Genomic DNA, 12468 nt, shown 5'->3' with positions numbered 1-12468 from the left:
ATTGGAGTGTACGTTTGTAGTGTTCAGCTAAAATGCATCAGCTATTCCAATCTGAGAACATTTAAAGTACGTGGATACATGATTGGTTAGCACATAAATTATTTGGATTTAATCAGCTTAAGTATGTGTTGGAATGGGGTGACCTGGTCAGGTATTGGACTTGAAACAAGGAGAACATGCACCACATGATAGCTGTACATGTGGTCCTACTTGGAATCTCATATATACTTATGCTTCCTGTGCTATTTTAAACAGCCGATGCAAATGATATGGAGAAACTTACTACATCTAATATGTTAAGTATTCACTTGGTACTCATAACCAGAACTCGCCCTCTCTACACCACAAGTCCTACTTCAATCTCCATTGTTCTTGGATCTTATACTCCTAATGCACATATTTAATAGGCATATTTTCATTAACTCAGCCTTATTTAAATTCTTCCTAAATACACTACTATTGAATTCTACTCTACAATTTTCACAGTATTTTCACCTGTATATGAACCTTTTGTCAGACTCAGTAGACTTTGGATCCCGTTCTCTTAAACTCACTGTATTGAATGTGTACATTCTTGTGTAACAGTTTTGAATGTGCCTATTCTCAGTTATGAATATAGTTTAATGTAAATAAGTATGCGTTTAACTGGTACAACATCTTTCAAGTGCAATGATATGAGGCCCCACTGGTCTGATTAGTGCTTAATAAACCCCCCCCCCCCCTTTTGAAAGAAATACGGCCCTGGGAGATGGGGTCCCCAGAGCCTGAAAAAACTCAGGGAGAGGGCCACATGACCCCCCCATCCCCTTTTAAAGTACAACGGGCCCTGGGATACCCAGGGCCTAATGAGGCTCAGGTAGGATGGCCACACAGCCCTCTGCTCCTTTAAAAAAAGAAAAGGCCCTGGGGATGGGTCCCCAGGGCCAGTTCCTGGGGCCAACCCGCCCGCCAAGCACGGTCAATGGCTGTGTGCAATGTGGGGTTGGATGCTTGTCCTGTGGCCAACCCCCTGCCTCCCTGACATATTTTTTAATTCATGACATTTTTATGATAGCAAAGATAATATCACTGCAACATTTACTATTAAATTATTGATGAGAAAACTGCATGTCCCGGATGAAAGTTTTGGTTACCCTAGGGCACGAGTTAGTTACTTGAGATGACTATAAATGGTGAATTTCTGTGGTTTTTAGAGTGTAAAACCTTTCATTGTTACTGAACATTTCATCTAGCTATAACATTACTTTACCCTTTGTTTTTTTTCATTGAATTTTATATATATATATATATCAGTGCCTCCTCCCAGGTAAGATAAGGCTCGACACACTCCGGGGTCTTTCAAAGGCTTTATTTAAAGATTAAACTTGCGTGTTGCGTCCTCTCAGTGCCGGTCTCACATACTCCATAGTCTCTCTGGGGGTCAGGCAAAATTCAGTTGATAAGTTGACCGCTCCCAATCAGGTGGTATTCGACCCCTCCTCCAATTAAAGGTGTACCTGCATCACGCCATCATCCTCCCAGGCAGATGCATGCAGGGTAATGTAGTCCAGATGGATGTCTGCACAGTGGCAGGGACACTCCAAACACCATGTGATGCCCCAAACTCGGACCTGAGCTATAGTCCAGCTTGAGTGCCCAGTTGGATGAAACAAAGCCTCCTGCTGTCCCCTTACTCAGGCATTGGATATTGCCTCCTTTCTCCCCTTTGCAGCAAACATATATTATATATAGTGAAAAAACTAAAGGTTACAGGGAAGAAATAGTTAGGTTCATGTTTTAATCACACAAGACCATAGAAATCCAACAGTTGTAGTTACACTTATAGTTATACTTCATGTTGAGAAACTATACCTCTGGCCTAATGTTACTTAGCGGCGTGAGTTAAAGTTTCTTCAGATAACTATAAGTATAACAGCTGAATTTCTATGGTTTTGTGTGCATAAAACGGTAACCTAACTATAACGTCTCTGTAAACTGAATTTTTTCAGTGAATTTGTATGTGTTTTTTAATGTAAAGTAATATATAATTGCCGTATGTTAATCTAACAACCGCCACATACGGCCTTCGACCATGCTCAGCTGCCATCCTTCCCGCTTGCACCTAACTCTCCCACATGCCATCATTGTGAAGACCTTTCCAAAAGGACTTTAAAGGAGAGGGAGAGGATTAGGCTGTATGGCCTAGCAGAACGGTTGACGTCGAAGCAGTTGGTCCCTGTTTGCTCCCCATCGACGTCGGGCTCGGCGTCGAAGACTCCAGCGGCAGGATCGTCGCGGAGAGGTGAGGAGTCAAGGGGAAGTCATGCTGCAAAGAGAAAATCGTCGTCGACTTTAGATTCAGCGTCGAAGCGGATGCGTTCGACGTCGACGGCGTCTAAAAGCTCGGCGTCGAGGACTCGGCGCCACAGTTCAACGTCGAAAAAGCATCTGTCGACGTCAAGAGAAGATCGATCGACGTCTGAAGAAAGACATCGCTCGAGGTCGGCGAGACATCATTCGACGTCGCGAGAAGTACGTAGGCGATCTCCACCACAGTCGACGTCGAGACCAAGATCGCCGTCAAGATCAAGATCAAGATCGCCGTCGAGGAAACATCGTTCGACGGCGAAGAGGTTTTCGACGTCGTCGGAGCATTCGACGTCGAGACAGAAGTCTCCGTCAGGAGTGACGTCGAGGCAGACGCCTCCGTCAGGGCCGACGTCGAGGCAGGAGTCTCCGTCGGAGTCGACGTCGAGGCAGAGGCCTCCGTTGGAGTCGACGTCGAGGCAGAGGCCTCCGTCGGAGTCGACGTCGAGGCAGGTGCCTCCGTCGGAGTCGACGTCGAGGCAGGTGCCTCCGTCCTCACAGGTCTCCAAAGCTTTGGTGAGGTACATGAAGCCTCCGTCGAAGATAATCTCGACGTCGAGACAAGAAGCTCGGAGCCTCGAAGATTCGAGCCAAAGATCTCCGGTGATAGGCCTATCACCGTCGAGGCAGCCCTCTGTTGAGGGTACGCAGGAGGTGTCACATGTTCGCCTCACGATTCGACCAGTCTCAAGGCGAAAATCTCCTCATAGACTGATATATACAACTCCTGAGTCACCGCGTCTCATATCTATCTCGCCTTCAGGATCAGAGGGCTCAGGTTCAAGATCCGAATCACCAGAGCTTGTGCATCAATCTCCAATACCTGCAAGAGAAAGTTCGCAGGAGGAGGACAATGCGGTACCTCAAAGTCCCGTAAGGGAGATGCCTCAGGACCCTGCTATGCCAGACGCAATAAAGGCATCGCTAACAAGAATAAGGGGCGTGGTATTCCCAGCGACACCGATCAGACCAAGATCTCGAGAAAGAGAATCCCGAAGTCACTCTCGAGCACCAAGAAGGCGATCTAGGTCTCCCTCCCGCAGAAGAGAGTCGACCAGATCAGAGAAAAGGCGCCGTAGAACCCCTTCTACCTCCCCTTCTTCCAGATCATCCAAAAGGGATTATTCACCGACACTCTCGGAGACGCCACCCTCTCGGGTATCTCCGGTAGATGATATTTCTACGTTTCAGGAAGTGTTGTGTAGAGGAGCTACAAAATTAAATATCCCTATGCCGGTTCAGGAGACCACTTCATCCATAATCTTTGAAACTCTTCATGAACGCACAGTGTCACGCCCGTTATTGCCATTAGTCCCCGGTTTGTTACAACCGGTAATGGATATCTTTCTCACACCAGCAACCACCAAAACGGCGCCGGCGAGAATTCTAATAAAGTACCGTCCAGCTCCGGAGGATCCTTGATTCCTTAAATCAGATCCTCCACCGGACTCTGTCATCACCGCCGCTGCCAGGAAGACACATGCAGTGGCTGGGTCTTCAACGGTACCACCAGATAAGGACAGTAAGACACAAGACTCCTGGGGGAGGAAAGTTTGCGGCTCAGCATCCTCAAGCTTAAAGGTGGCGAGTGCCTCGGCGCTTCTGGGGCGCTACGATAGGTCATTATGGGACTCTCTGCAGAGGTTCATTGACAAAGTTCCATCAGAGGACAGACGGGACTTTGAAGAGATTTTGCATGAGGGGAGTCTGGTTTCTAACCAGATCATAAGTGCAGCGGCGGACGGGGCAACACTGGCAGCGCATGAATATGCACATGGAGTCACAGCCAGAAGATCATCCTGGCTTAGATTGACGGCCCTGAAACCGGAAGCACAGGCAAGAATTTTAAATCTGCCTTTCTCCGGTAGTTCTCTTTTTGGGTCCCATGCAGACGAAGAAATGGCCCGTATGAAGGCAGAGCTGGAGACCATGAAAGCCGTCGGGCTTGAAAAGAGAAAAGAGTTTCGACACCGCAAGGGAAATGACAGGCGCAGTTACCAACAGAGGGTTCAAACCCCTCATTGGCAAAAGAACCAGGACCAGCAAGGTCAAAAGAAACAGCAATACCAGTCCCGCAAGCCATCCAGGGGACGGGGTAACAGGCAGTCTAATGCTGGAAACAAAGCTCCGGGGAAGCAATGAGAAGCCGCTTCCTCCGATGCTGTCCACCGCTCCGGTGGGAGGAAGTGTTGCACATCATCTTCCAGAGTGGCAGTCCATCACAAAGGACAAGTGGGTACTGAATATACTGCGTCATGGGTACTCGCTTCGTTTCAGAAGTCACCCCCCATCGATTCCTCCTGTCAATTCATCCCAGCATCTAAAGCAGCTCAGAGAAGAGGTAGCGACGCTTCTACTCAAATCTGCAATAGAGAAAGTGGCCTTAAACCAAAGAGGAAAGGGAGTTTACTCCAGATACTTTCTCATTCAAAAGAGGAGTGTGAAGGTAGAGTTCAGACCCATTTTAGACCTACGGATACTGAACAAACACATAAGAAAGGAAAAATTTCGCATGCTGGCGCTCCACCAAATATATCCTCTTCTCCGGATGGGCGATTGGATGTGTTCATTGGACCTTCAGGATGCATATTTCCATATTCCCATCCTAAGGAATCATCGAAAATTTCTCAGGTTTGTGGTAGGCAACTCTCACTATCAGTTCAAAGTCCTCCCATTTGGCCTGAAGTCAGCTCCTCGAGTATTCACAAAATGCGTGGCAGTAGTAGCGGCTGCTCTGAGGCGCGCAGGAGTCTTCGTCTATCCCTACCTAGACGACTGGCTAATAAAGGGCTCATCACCACAGAATGTGCGGTCACAGCTGTCGCTATGCCTGAACTTATGTTGCAAGTTGGGTCTCAGAGTGAATGCCAAAAAGTCCAATTTTACACCAACGCAGAGGATCCACTACCTGGGCGCAACTATAGACTCCGTAGTAGGAAAAGTGTTTCCTTCGGAAGAAAGACAGTCATCCATTATGCTAAAAGGCAGGCAGATTATAACCAACAATCTGTCGTCGGCAAGGCAAATCTCTTCTCTGCTAGGAGCCATGGCATCCTGCATCTTCCTAGTGCCCAATGCCAGGCTAAGGATGCGTCCTCTTCAGCAAGATCTCGAGGACAAATGGGATCAAAGGAACTCCCTGTGGGAAGAAAAGGTTTGCCTCTCCTCTGCAGCCAAACAGTCAGTCAAGTGGTGGCTGAAGCCAAGGAATCTACAAGTGGGGATCCCCTTCCATCAAGAGCCCCCAACTCAGACCTTAATCACCGACGCTTCCCTTCAGGGATGGGGTGCGCATTTTGGGACTCTGCAAACTCAGGGACAGTGGTCCAGCAGCGAGCAGTTGTACCACATCAACATGCTGGAGCTCAGGGCAGTCCACCTAGCCCTCAAAGCGTTCCTGCCTGCGATCACGACGAGTACCATTCTAGTGCAGACGGACAATACCACCACAATGTACTACCTGAACAAGCAGGGGGGTACTCGATCCAGAACGCTCTCGCTGGAAGCTCAGTCCCTGTGGCACTGGATCCTAGCAAGGAACATCTCATTGAAAGCGGTGCACCTACCAGGAGAACTCAACGTGCAAGCAGACTTACTCAGTCGGCATTTTCAAGAGCCAGAGGACTGGGTAATCAACGACGAAGTGTTAGAAGACATCTTCGGGGAATGGGGGCGTCCGCAAGTGGACCTCTTCGCGGACGAGCAAAACACAAAATGCCGAGGCTTCGCCTCAAGATACCATCGACCAGGATCCCTAGGGAATGCCCTTTTGATCAATTGGTCAATGACATTTGTGTACGCTTTTCCGCCTCTCCCACTAATCCCCAAGGTGGTGACCAAGTTGCAGAATTCATCTGCCAAGATGATCCTCATAGCACCGGACTGGCCGAGGCAGTGGTGGTACACGGATCTCCTACACATGTCGATCCGACCCCACAAGCGGCTGCCGTGCAGGCCAGACTTGCTATCCAAGATGCAGGGGAAGATTTACCATCCCAGCCTTCCCTCGCTGAGCTTAACAGCATGGCTCCTGAAGTCCTCCAGTATGGCCATCTGAACCTCCCTCAAGAGTGTATGTCCATACTGAAGGAAGCCAGGAGGCCTTCAACAAGACACTCCTACTTCTGTAAGTGGAAAAGATTTTATATATGGTGTGCTCAGCATCATTATGATCCCACTAAATGCCAGGAGGATGTAATTTTGCCCTATCTTCTACATTTAGCGAGGGCAGGGTTGAAATTTTCATCCATAAAGGTTCACCTAGCAGCCATAACAGCATACAGGCGTTCGCCTTCACAGCAGTCATTTTTTAAAGTGCAGGTAGTGAAGGATTTCTTGCAAGGGCTCAAGAAAGTCTATCCCCCTGTTAGACCTCCCTCTCCTTCCTGGGAGCTAAACTTGGTTCTGTCGAAGCTCATGGGTTCTCCTTTTGAGCCTATTCATAAGGCTACCCTACAGCACCTCACATGGAAGACAGCATTTTTAATAGCCATCACTTCAGCACGGAGGGTCAGTGAGATACAGGCCCTCTGTTCTAAAGAGCCCTACACTATTTTTCATCTAAATAGGGTGGTGATGAGAACTCATCCTTCGTTCCTACCCAAGGTGGTATCGGAGTTTCATGTAAACCAAGCCATCTCCTTACCAACCTTTTTTCCCAACCCCTCCTCTCCGGCAGAGAGGGCGTTGCATTCTCTAGATGTCAAAAGGGTCCTAAAATTCTACCTAGATAGGACTAAGAATGTCAGGAAATCTGATCAATTGTTTGTGAACTATGGGGTTGTCCGTATGGGCTTTGCTGCATCCAAACGTTCCATTGCTAGGTGGATTGTTTCAAGTATTACATTGGCCTACCAACTGGCTCAGAAACCATTGGGGGCGCGCCCTAAAGCGCATTCGACAAGAGGAAAAGCGGCTACCGCGGCTTTTCTCAATAATGTCCCACTCGCCGAGATCTGCAAGGCAGCCACTTGGAGATCTGTCCACACTTTTACCAGGCATTATTGTCTGGATTCGGACACCAGAGCAGACACTCAAGTAGGACAAGCCTCCTTGAGGAATCTGTTCCATGCATAATCATTTTCATGATTCTCTTTCTCCATGGGTGATACAACCTTAGTTTCATTTGCCTGCAGGTGGAAGGGGAGCTTGCTACTCTATTCAGTGCGTATGACTATTGATGAGGATCCCCTGGAAGAGAAGGGTAAGTTACTTACCTGTAATCCTAGTTCTCTTCCAGGGGTATCCTCATCAAAGTCATAAGCAACCCACCCACCTCCCCAGGCAAATGAGAAGAAGTGTATTATTCATTATGGAAAGGATATATCTTTGTGTTTAGGACTACGGTCCCGCAAAGAACAACTGACCTAACTGTCACCCCTGAGGCATGATGGGATATGGAAGTCAGGGCTGCCTTAAAGGCACGGTGCCAGTTTTTACCTGTACAGGGCTTTTTAGTCTCTATGGTATTATATTGCAATGCAGCCTGCAGGCTGGCAATGTGTTGTACATCTGTGTTTTTTCCACAGTTTGTTCTCTTTATTTTTTGCTTTCTCATGAGTGTTTACCTCATTAAAAAAAAAAAAAAAAAGATTTAGGTGTATTGTTATACCTATATATATATATATATATATATATATATATATATATATATATATATATGTGTTATTGGATGTGTATATTTAAATTGCCTAGCCTTTTATGGGAGCTGCATTTGCTTGGAAAAAATGATATATGTTTATACATATACAGAGCTGTATATATGTATGTTTTTACATATATAATTTTATTATTTCCGGGGTCCCCGCACATGGGCGGGAATATTCAGTGCTTATGACTTTGATGAGGATACCCCTGGAAGAGAACTAGGATTACAGGTAAGTAACTTACCCTGCACGGCAGGGGTATGATGTGTGATTGTGTGAGGTTTTTTTTTTCCATTGGGTTTGGTTCCACGGTTCCCCCTGCAGGTACCCACTGATCCCTACCTGTGAGGGTACCCGCAGATACACTGCAGGAAACTGTGGGATCCGCAAAGGTTGCGCGTCTCTAGATTTTACACATTTATTTCTTTAATAACCCCAAAACTACTGAAAAGATTTACACCAAATTGCAAGAAGAGCTTTTTCTAGACCAAGACCTAGCTTTCTGCCAAATGTTGTCTATATCCGTCAAGCTATTCGGGCTGTAGCAGTGTCTAGGATTTGCAAAATCCCCATTGACATTGCATTGAGAAAAGCCGTTTTGGGACCCTCCCTTTTTCTCAGCCCCTGCTTGATGAATCTCCCCAAAACTTTCAAGACTGCAGCTGAACTAAATTTTGCACTAGTTTTTTGAAATACCATCAGGATTCAATAAACTGCACCAAAGTTATTAAACAAAAAAAAAATGTGCTTCATCTAGTGGAAAGGTTGGTTTTAACAATAACTACATTCGTAATACATTCACACATTAATATATATTCACTAAACAAAACCAGGGTTACAAGGACTTTATAGTTAGCAAATAACATTAAAAATACCTTAGAAAAAAACAAAGGTTACAGGTATGTTATAGTTAGGAAATGGTATTTAAAAAAACCTTAGAAATTCACTGAAAATAGCAAAGTTTACAGGACATTATAGTTGGACTCAGATTTCCCTCTTACAAAACCAGTGAAATTTAGTAGTAATAGTTACATGAGTTAACTAAAATGTATGCCCCCGCGATGCACTGCTTATGACTCCATAGATTGTGGCATCACTGATGACATCTCAAATTACATTTATTATTGCAGTGAATTCTCAAATATTTGTGATTTCACAGCAATTATTTTGCCCTTGCGGGGTCCCTTGGGGACCCCTGCACCAGACATAGGAGGTCAGGGTATTCCTACCCAGCCCCCTTTTCTTTATTTTCTTTTTTTGGGGACTCGTCTAAGCTGAGTCCCAAAATGGTTGATAACACTTCCTGGTTGAAGTGTTGGCAGCCAATCCGATCTCTGCACTAGATCATCATTATTCATGAACGCTTCGTGACCCTAGATATACAAATTTGAATTCCCTTTAAAGTTCAAAAACTACTGAATGTATTTACACAAAATAACAAGTGCGCTTTCTGGACCACAAGCTACTTTTATGCCAAATTTGGTGTCACTCCATCCAGCGGTTTGGGATATATATATATATATATATATATATAAAGTCCAAATCTCACTCCACACGAAGAATGAGGCCGACATATGCTGGGGTGCACAAAGAGGATTTATTCCAAGATTTGAAGAAAAGCACAAAAAGCTGCAAATGTTCAGAAACGCTTGGCAGACGCGTTTCAGCCGGTAAGCTTTCATCAGTGCCGGTTTCCAAACAGAGCGTCTCACCTGGTGGTCATTTAATGTCCTGTGACGCCTCTCATTGGCTGGATGTTCAGCCCCGCCTCTGTTGAAAAAAGGGGTATTGCATCTCGTGCTTCCCTGAACCCAGGTGCATGCTGGTCCACGTAGTCTAATGCGGGAGTCCGTAAGAGTGAGGGACTTCCAAACACCCAGTGGTGTCCCAACATTGTTGGCTTTCAGGTCACGTTTACCCTCAGCATCCCGGAACCAAATTGAAGATGTTAAAAAGGAACCTGAATTTGTGTCCCCTGCAGCCAATGCTGCATCCTCTCTCCCAATGCGGAACACAGTGCTGATGTATCCGCATAGGGGGGCGACGCGCTGTACTTGAATACACAGTCCACTTTTTTTGCTGGCGTGCGCGTAGCTCCAGACCGAGAGGGCATGCCGGTAACCAGTGCCTGCTCCTGGTTTAAACATAAAGTCCAAATCTCACTCCACACGAAGAATGAGGCCGACATATGCTGGGGTGCACAAAGAGGATTTATTCCAAGATTTGAAGAAAAGCACAAAAAACTGCAAATGTTCAGAAACGCTTGGCAGACGCGTTTCAGCCGGTAAGCTTTCATCAGTGCCGGTTTCCAAACAGAGCGTCTCACCTGGTGGTCATTTAATGTCCTGTGACGCCTCTCATTGGCTGGATGTTCAGCCCCGCCTCTGTTGAAAAAAGGGGTATTGCATCTCGTGCTTCCCTGAACCCAGGTGCATGCTGGTCCACGTAGTCTAATGCGGGAGTCCGTAAGAGTGAGGGACTTCCAAACACCCAGTGGTGTCCCAACATTGTTGGCTTTCAGGTCACGTTTACCCTCAGCATCCCGGAACCAAATTGAAGATGTTAAAAAGGAACCTGAATTTGTGTCCCCTGCAGCCAATGCTGCATCCTCTCTCCCAATGCGGAACACAGTGCTGATGTATCCGCATAGGGGGGCGACGCGCTGTACTTGAATACACAGTCCACTTTTTTTGCTGGCGTGCGCGTAGCTCCAGACCGAGAGGGCATGCCGGTAACCAGTGCCTGCTCCTGGTTTAAACATAAAGTCCAAATCTCACTCCACACGAAGAATGAGGCCGACATATGCTGGGGTGCACAAAGAGGATTTATTCCAAGATTTGAAGAAAAGCACAAAAAACTGCAAATGTTCAGAAACGCTTGGCAGACGCGTTTCAGCCGGTAAGCTTTCATCAGTGCCGGTTTCCAAACAGAGCGTCTCACCTGGTGGTCATTTAATGTCCTGTGACGCCTCTCATTGGCTGGATGTTCAGCCCCGCCTCTGTTGAAAAAAGGGGTATTGCATCTCGTGCTTCCCTGAACCCAGGTGCATGCTGGTCCACGTAGTCTAATGCGGGAGTCCGTAAGAGTGAGGGACTTCCAAACACCCAGTGGTGTCCCAACATTGTTGGCTTTCAGGTCACGTTTACCCTCAGCATCCCGGAACCAAATTGAAGATGTTAAAAAGGAACCTGAATTTGTGTCCCCTGCAGCCAATGCTGCATCCTCTCTCCCAATGCGGAACACAGTGCTGATGTATCCGCATAGGGGGGCGACGCGCTGTACTTGAATACACAGTCCACTTTTTTTGCTGGCGTGCGCGTAGCTCCAGACCGAGAGGGCATGCCGGTAACCAGTGCCTGCTCCTGGTTTAAACATAAAGTCCAAATCTCACTCCACACGAAGAATGAGGCCGACATATGCTGGGGTGCACAAAGAGGATTTATTCCAAGATTTGAAGAAAAGCACAAAAAACTGCAAATGTTCAGAAACGCTTGGCAGACGCGTTTCAGCCGGTAAGCTTTCATCAGTGCCGGTTTCCAAACAGAGCGTCTCACCTGGTGGTCATTTAATGTCCTGTGACGCCTCTCATTGGCTGGATGTTCAGCCCCGCCTCTGTTGAAAAAAGGGGTATTGCATCTCGTGCTTCCCTGAACCCAGGTGCATGCTGGTCCACGTAGTCTAATGCGGGAGTCCGTAAGAGTGAGGGACTTCCAAACACCCAGTGGTGTCCCAACATTGTTGGCTTTCAGGTCACGTTTACCCTCAGCATCCCGGAACCAAATTGAAGATGTTAAAAAGGAACCTGAATTTGTGTCCCCTGCAGCCAATGCTGCATCCTCTCTCCCAATGCGGAACACAGTGCTGATGTATCCGCATAGGGGGGCGACGCGCTGTACTTGAATACACAGTCCACTTTTTTTGCTGGCGTGCGCGTAGCTCCAGACCGAGAGGGCATGCCGGTAACCAGTGCCTGCTCCTGGTTTAAACATAAAGTCCAAATCTCACTCCACACGAAGAATGAGGCCGACATATGCTGGGGTGCACAAAGAGGATTTATTCCAAGATTTGAAGAAAAGCACAAAAAACTGCAAATGTTCAGAAACGCTTGGCAGACGCGTTTCAGCCGGTAAGCTTTCATCAGTGCCGGTTTCCAAACAGAGCGTCTCACCTGGTGGTCATTTAATGTCCTGTGACGCCTCTCATTGGCTGGATGTTCAGCCCCGCCTCTGTTGAAAAAAGGGGTATTGCATCTCGTGCTTCCCTGAACCCAGGTGCATGCTGGTCCACGTAGTCTAATGCGGGAGTCCGTAAGAGTGAGGGACTTCCAAACACCCAGTGGTGTCCCAACATTGTTGGCTTTCAGGTCACGTTTACCCTCAGCATCCCGGAACCAAATTGAAGATGTTAAAAAGGAACCTGAATTTGTGTCCCCTGCAGCCAATGCTGCATCCTCTCTCCCAATGCGGAACACAGTGCT

The 12468-nt window shown here is 47.1% G+C and overlaps 1 protein-coding gene across 30 annotated transcripts in view; it reads left to right on the top strand.

The window, feature by feature from the left end:
• Window positions 1-12468, top strand: part of ARHGAP27 (Rho GTPase activating protein 27) — a 1125989-nt gene that overhangs the window by 938023 nt on the left and 175498 nt on the right. The window lies entirely within an intron of this gene.

This window comes from Triturus cristatus, chromosome 1_1, assembly GCF_964204655.1.
Source record: "Triturus cristatus chromosome 1_1, aTriCri1.1, whole genome shotgun sequence".
NCBI lineage: Eukaryota > Metazoa > Chordata > Amphibia > Caudata > Salamandridae > Triturus > Triturus cristatus.
Note: the sequence above shows the minus strand (reverse complement) of the source record. Positions and strands in the feature narration are given on the sequence as shown.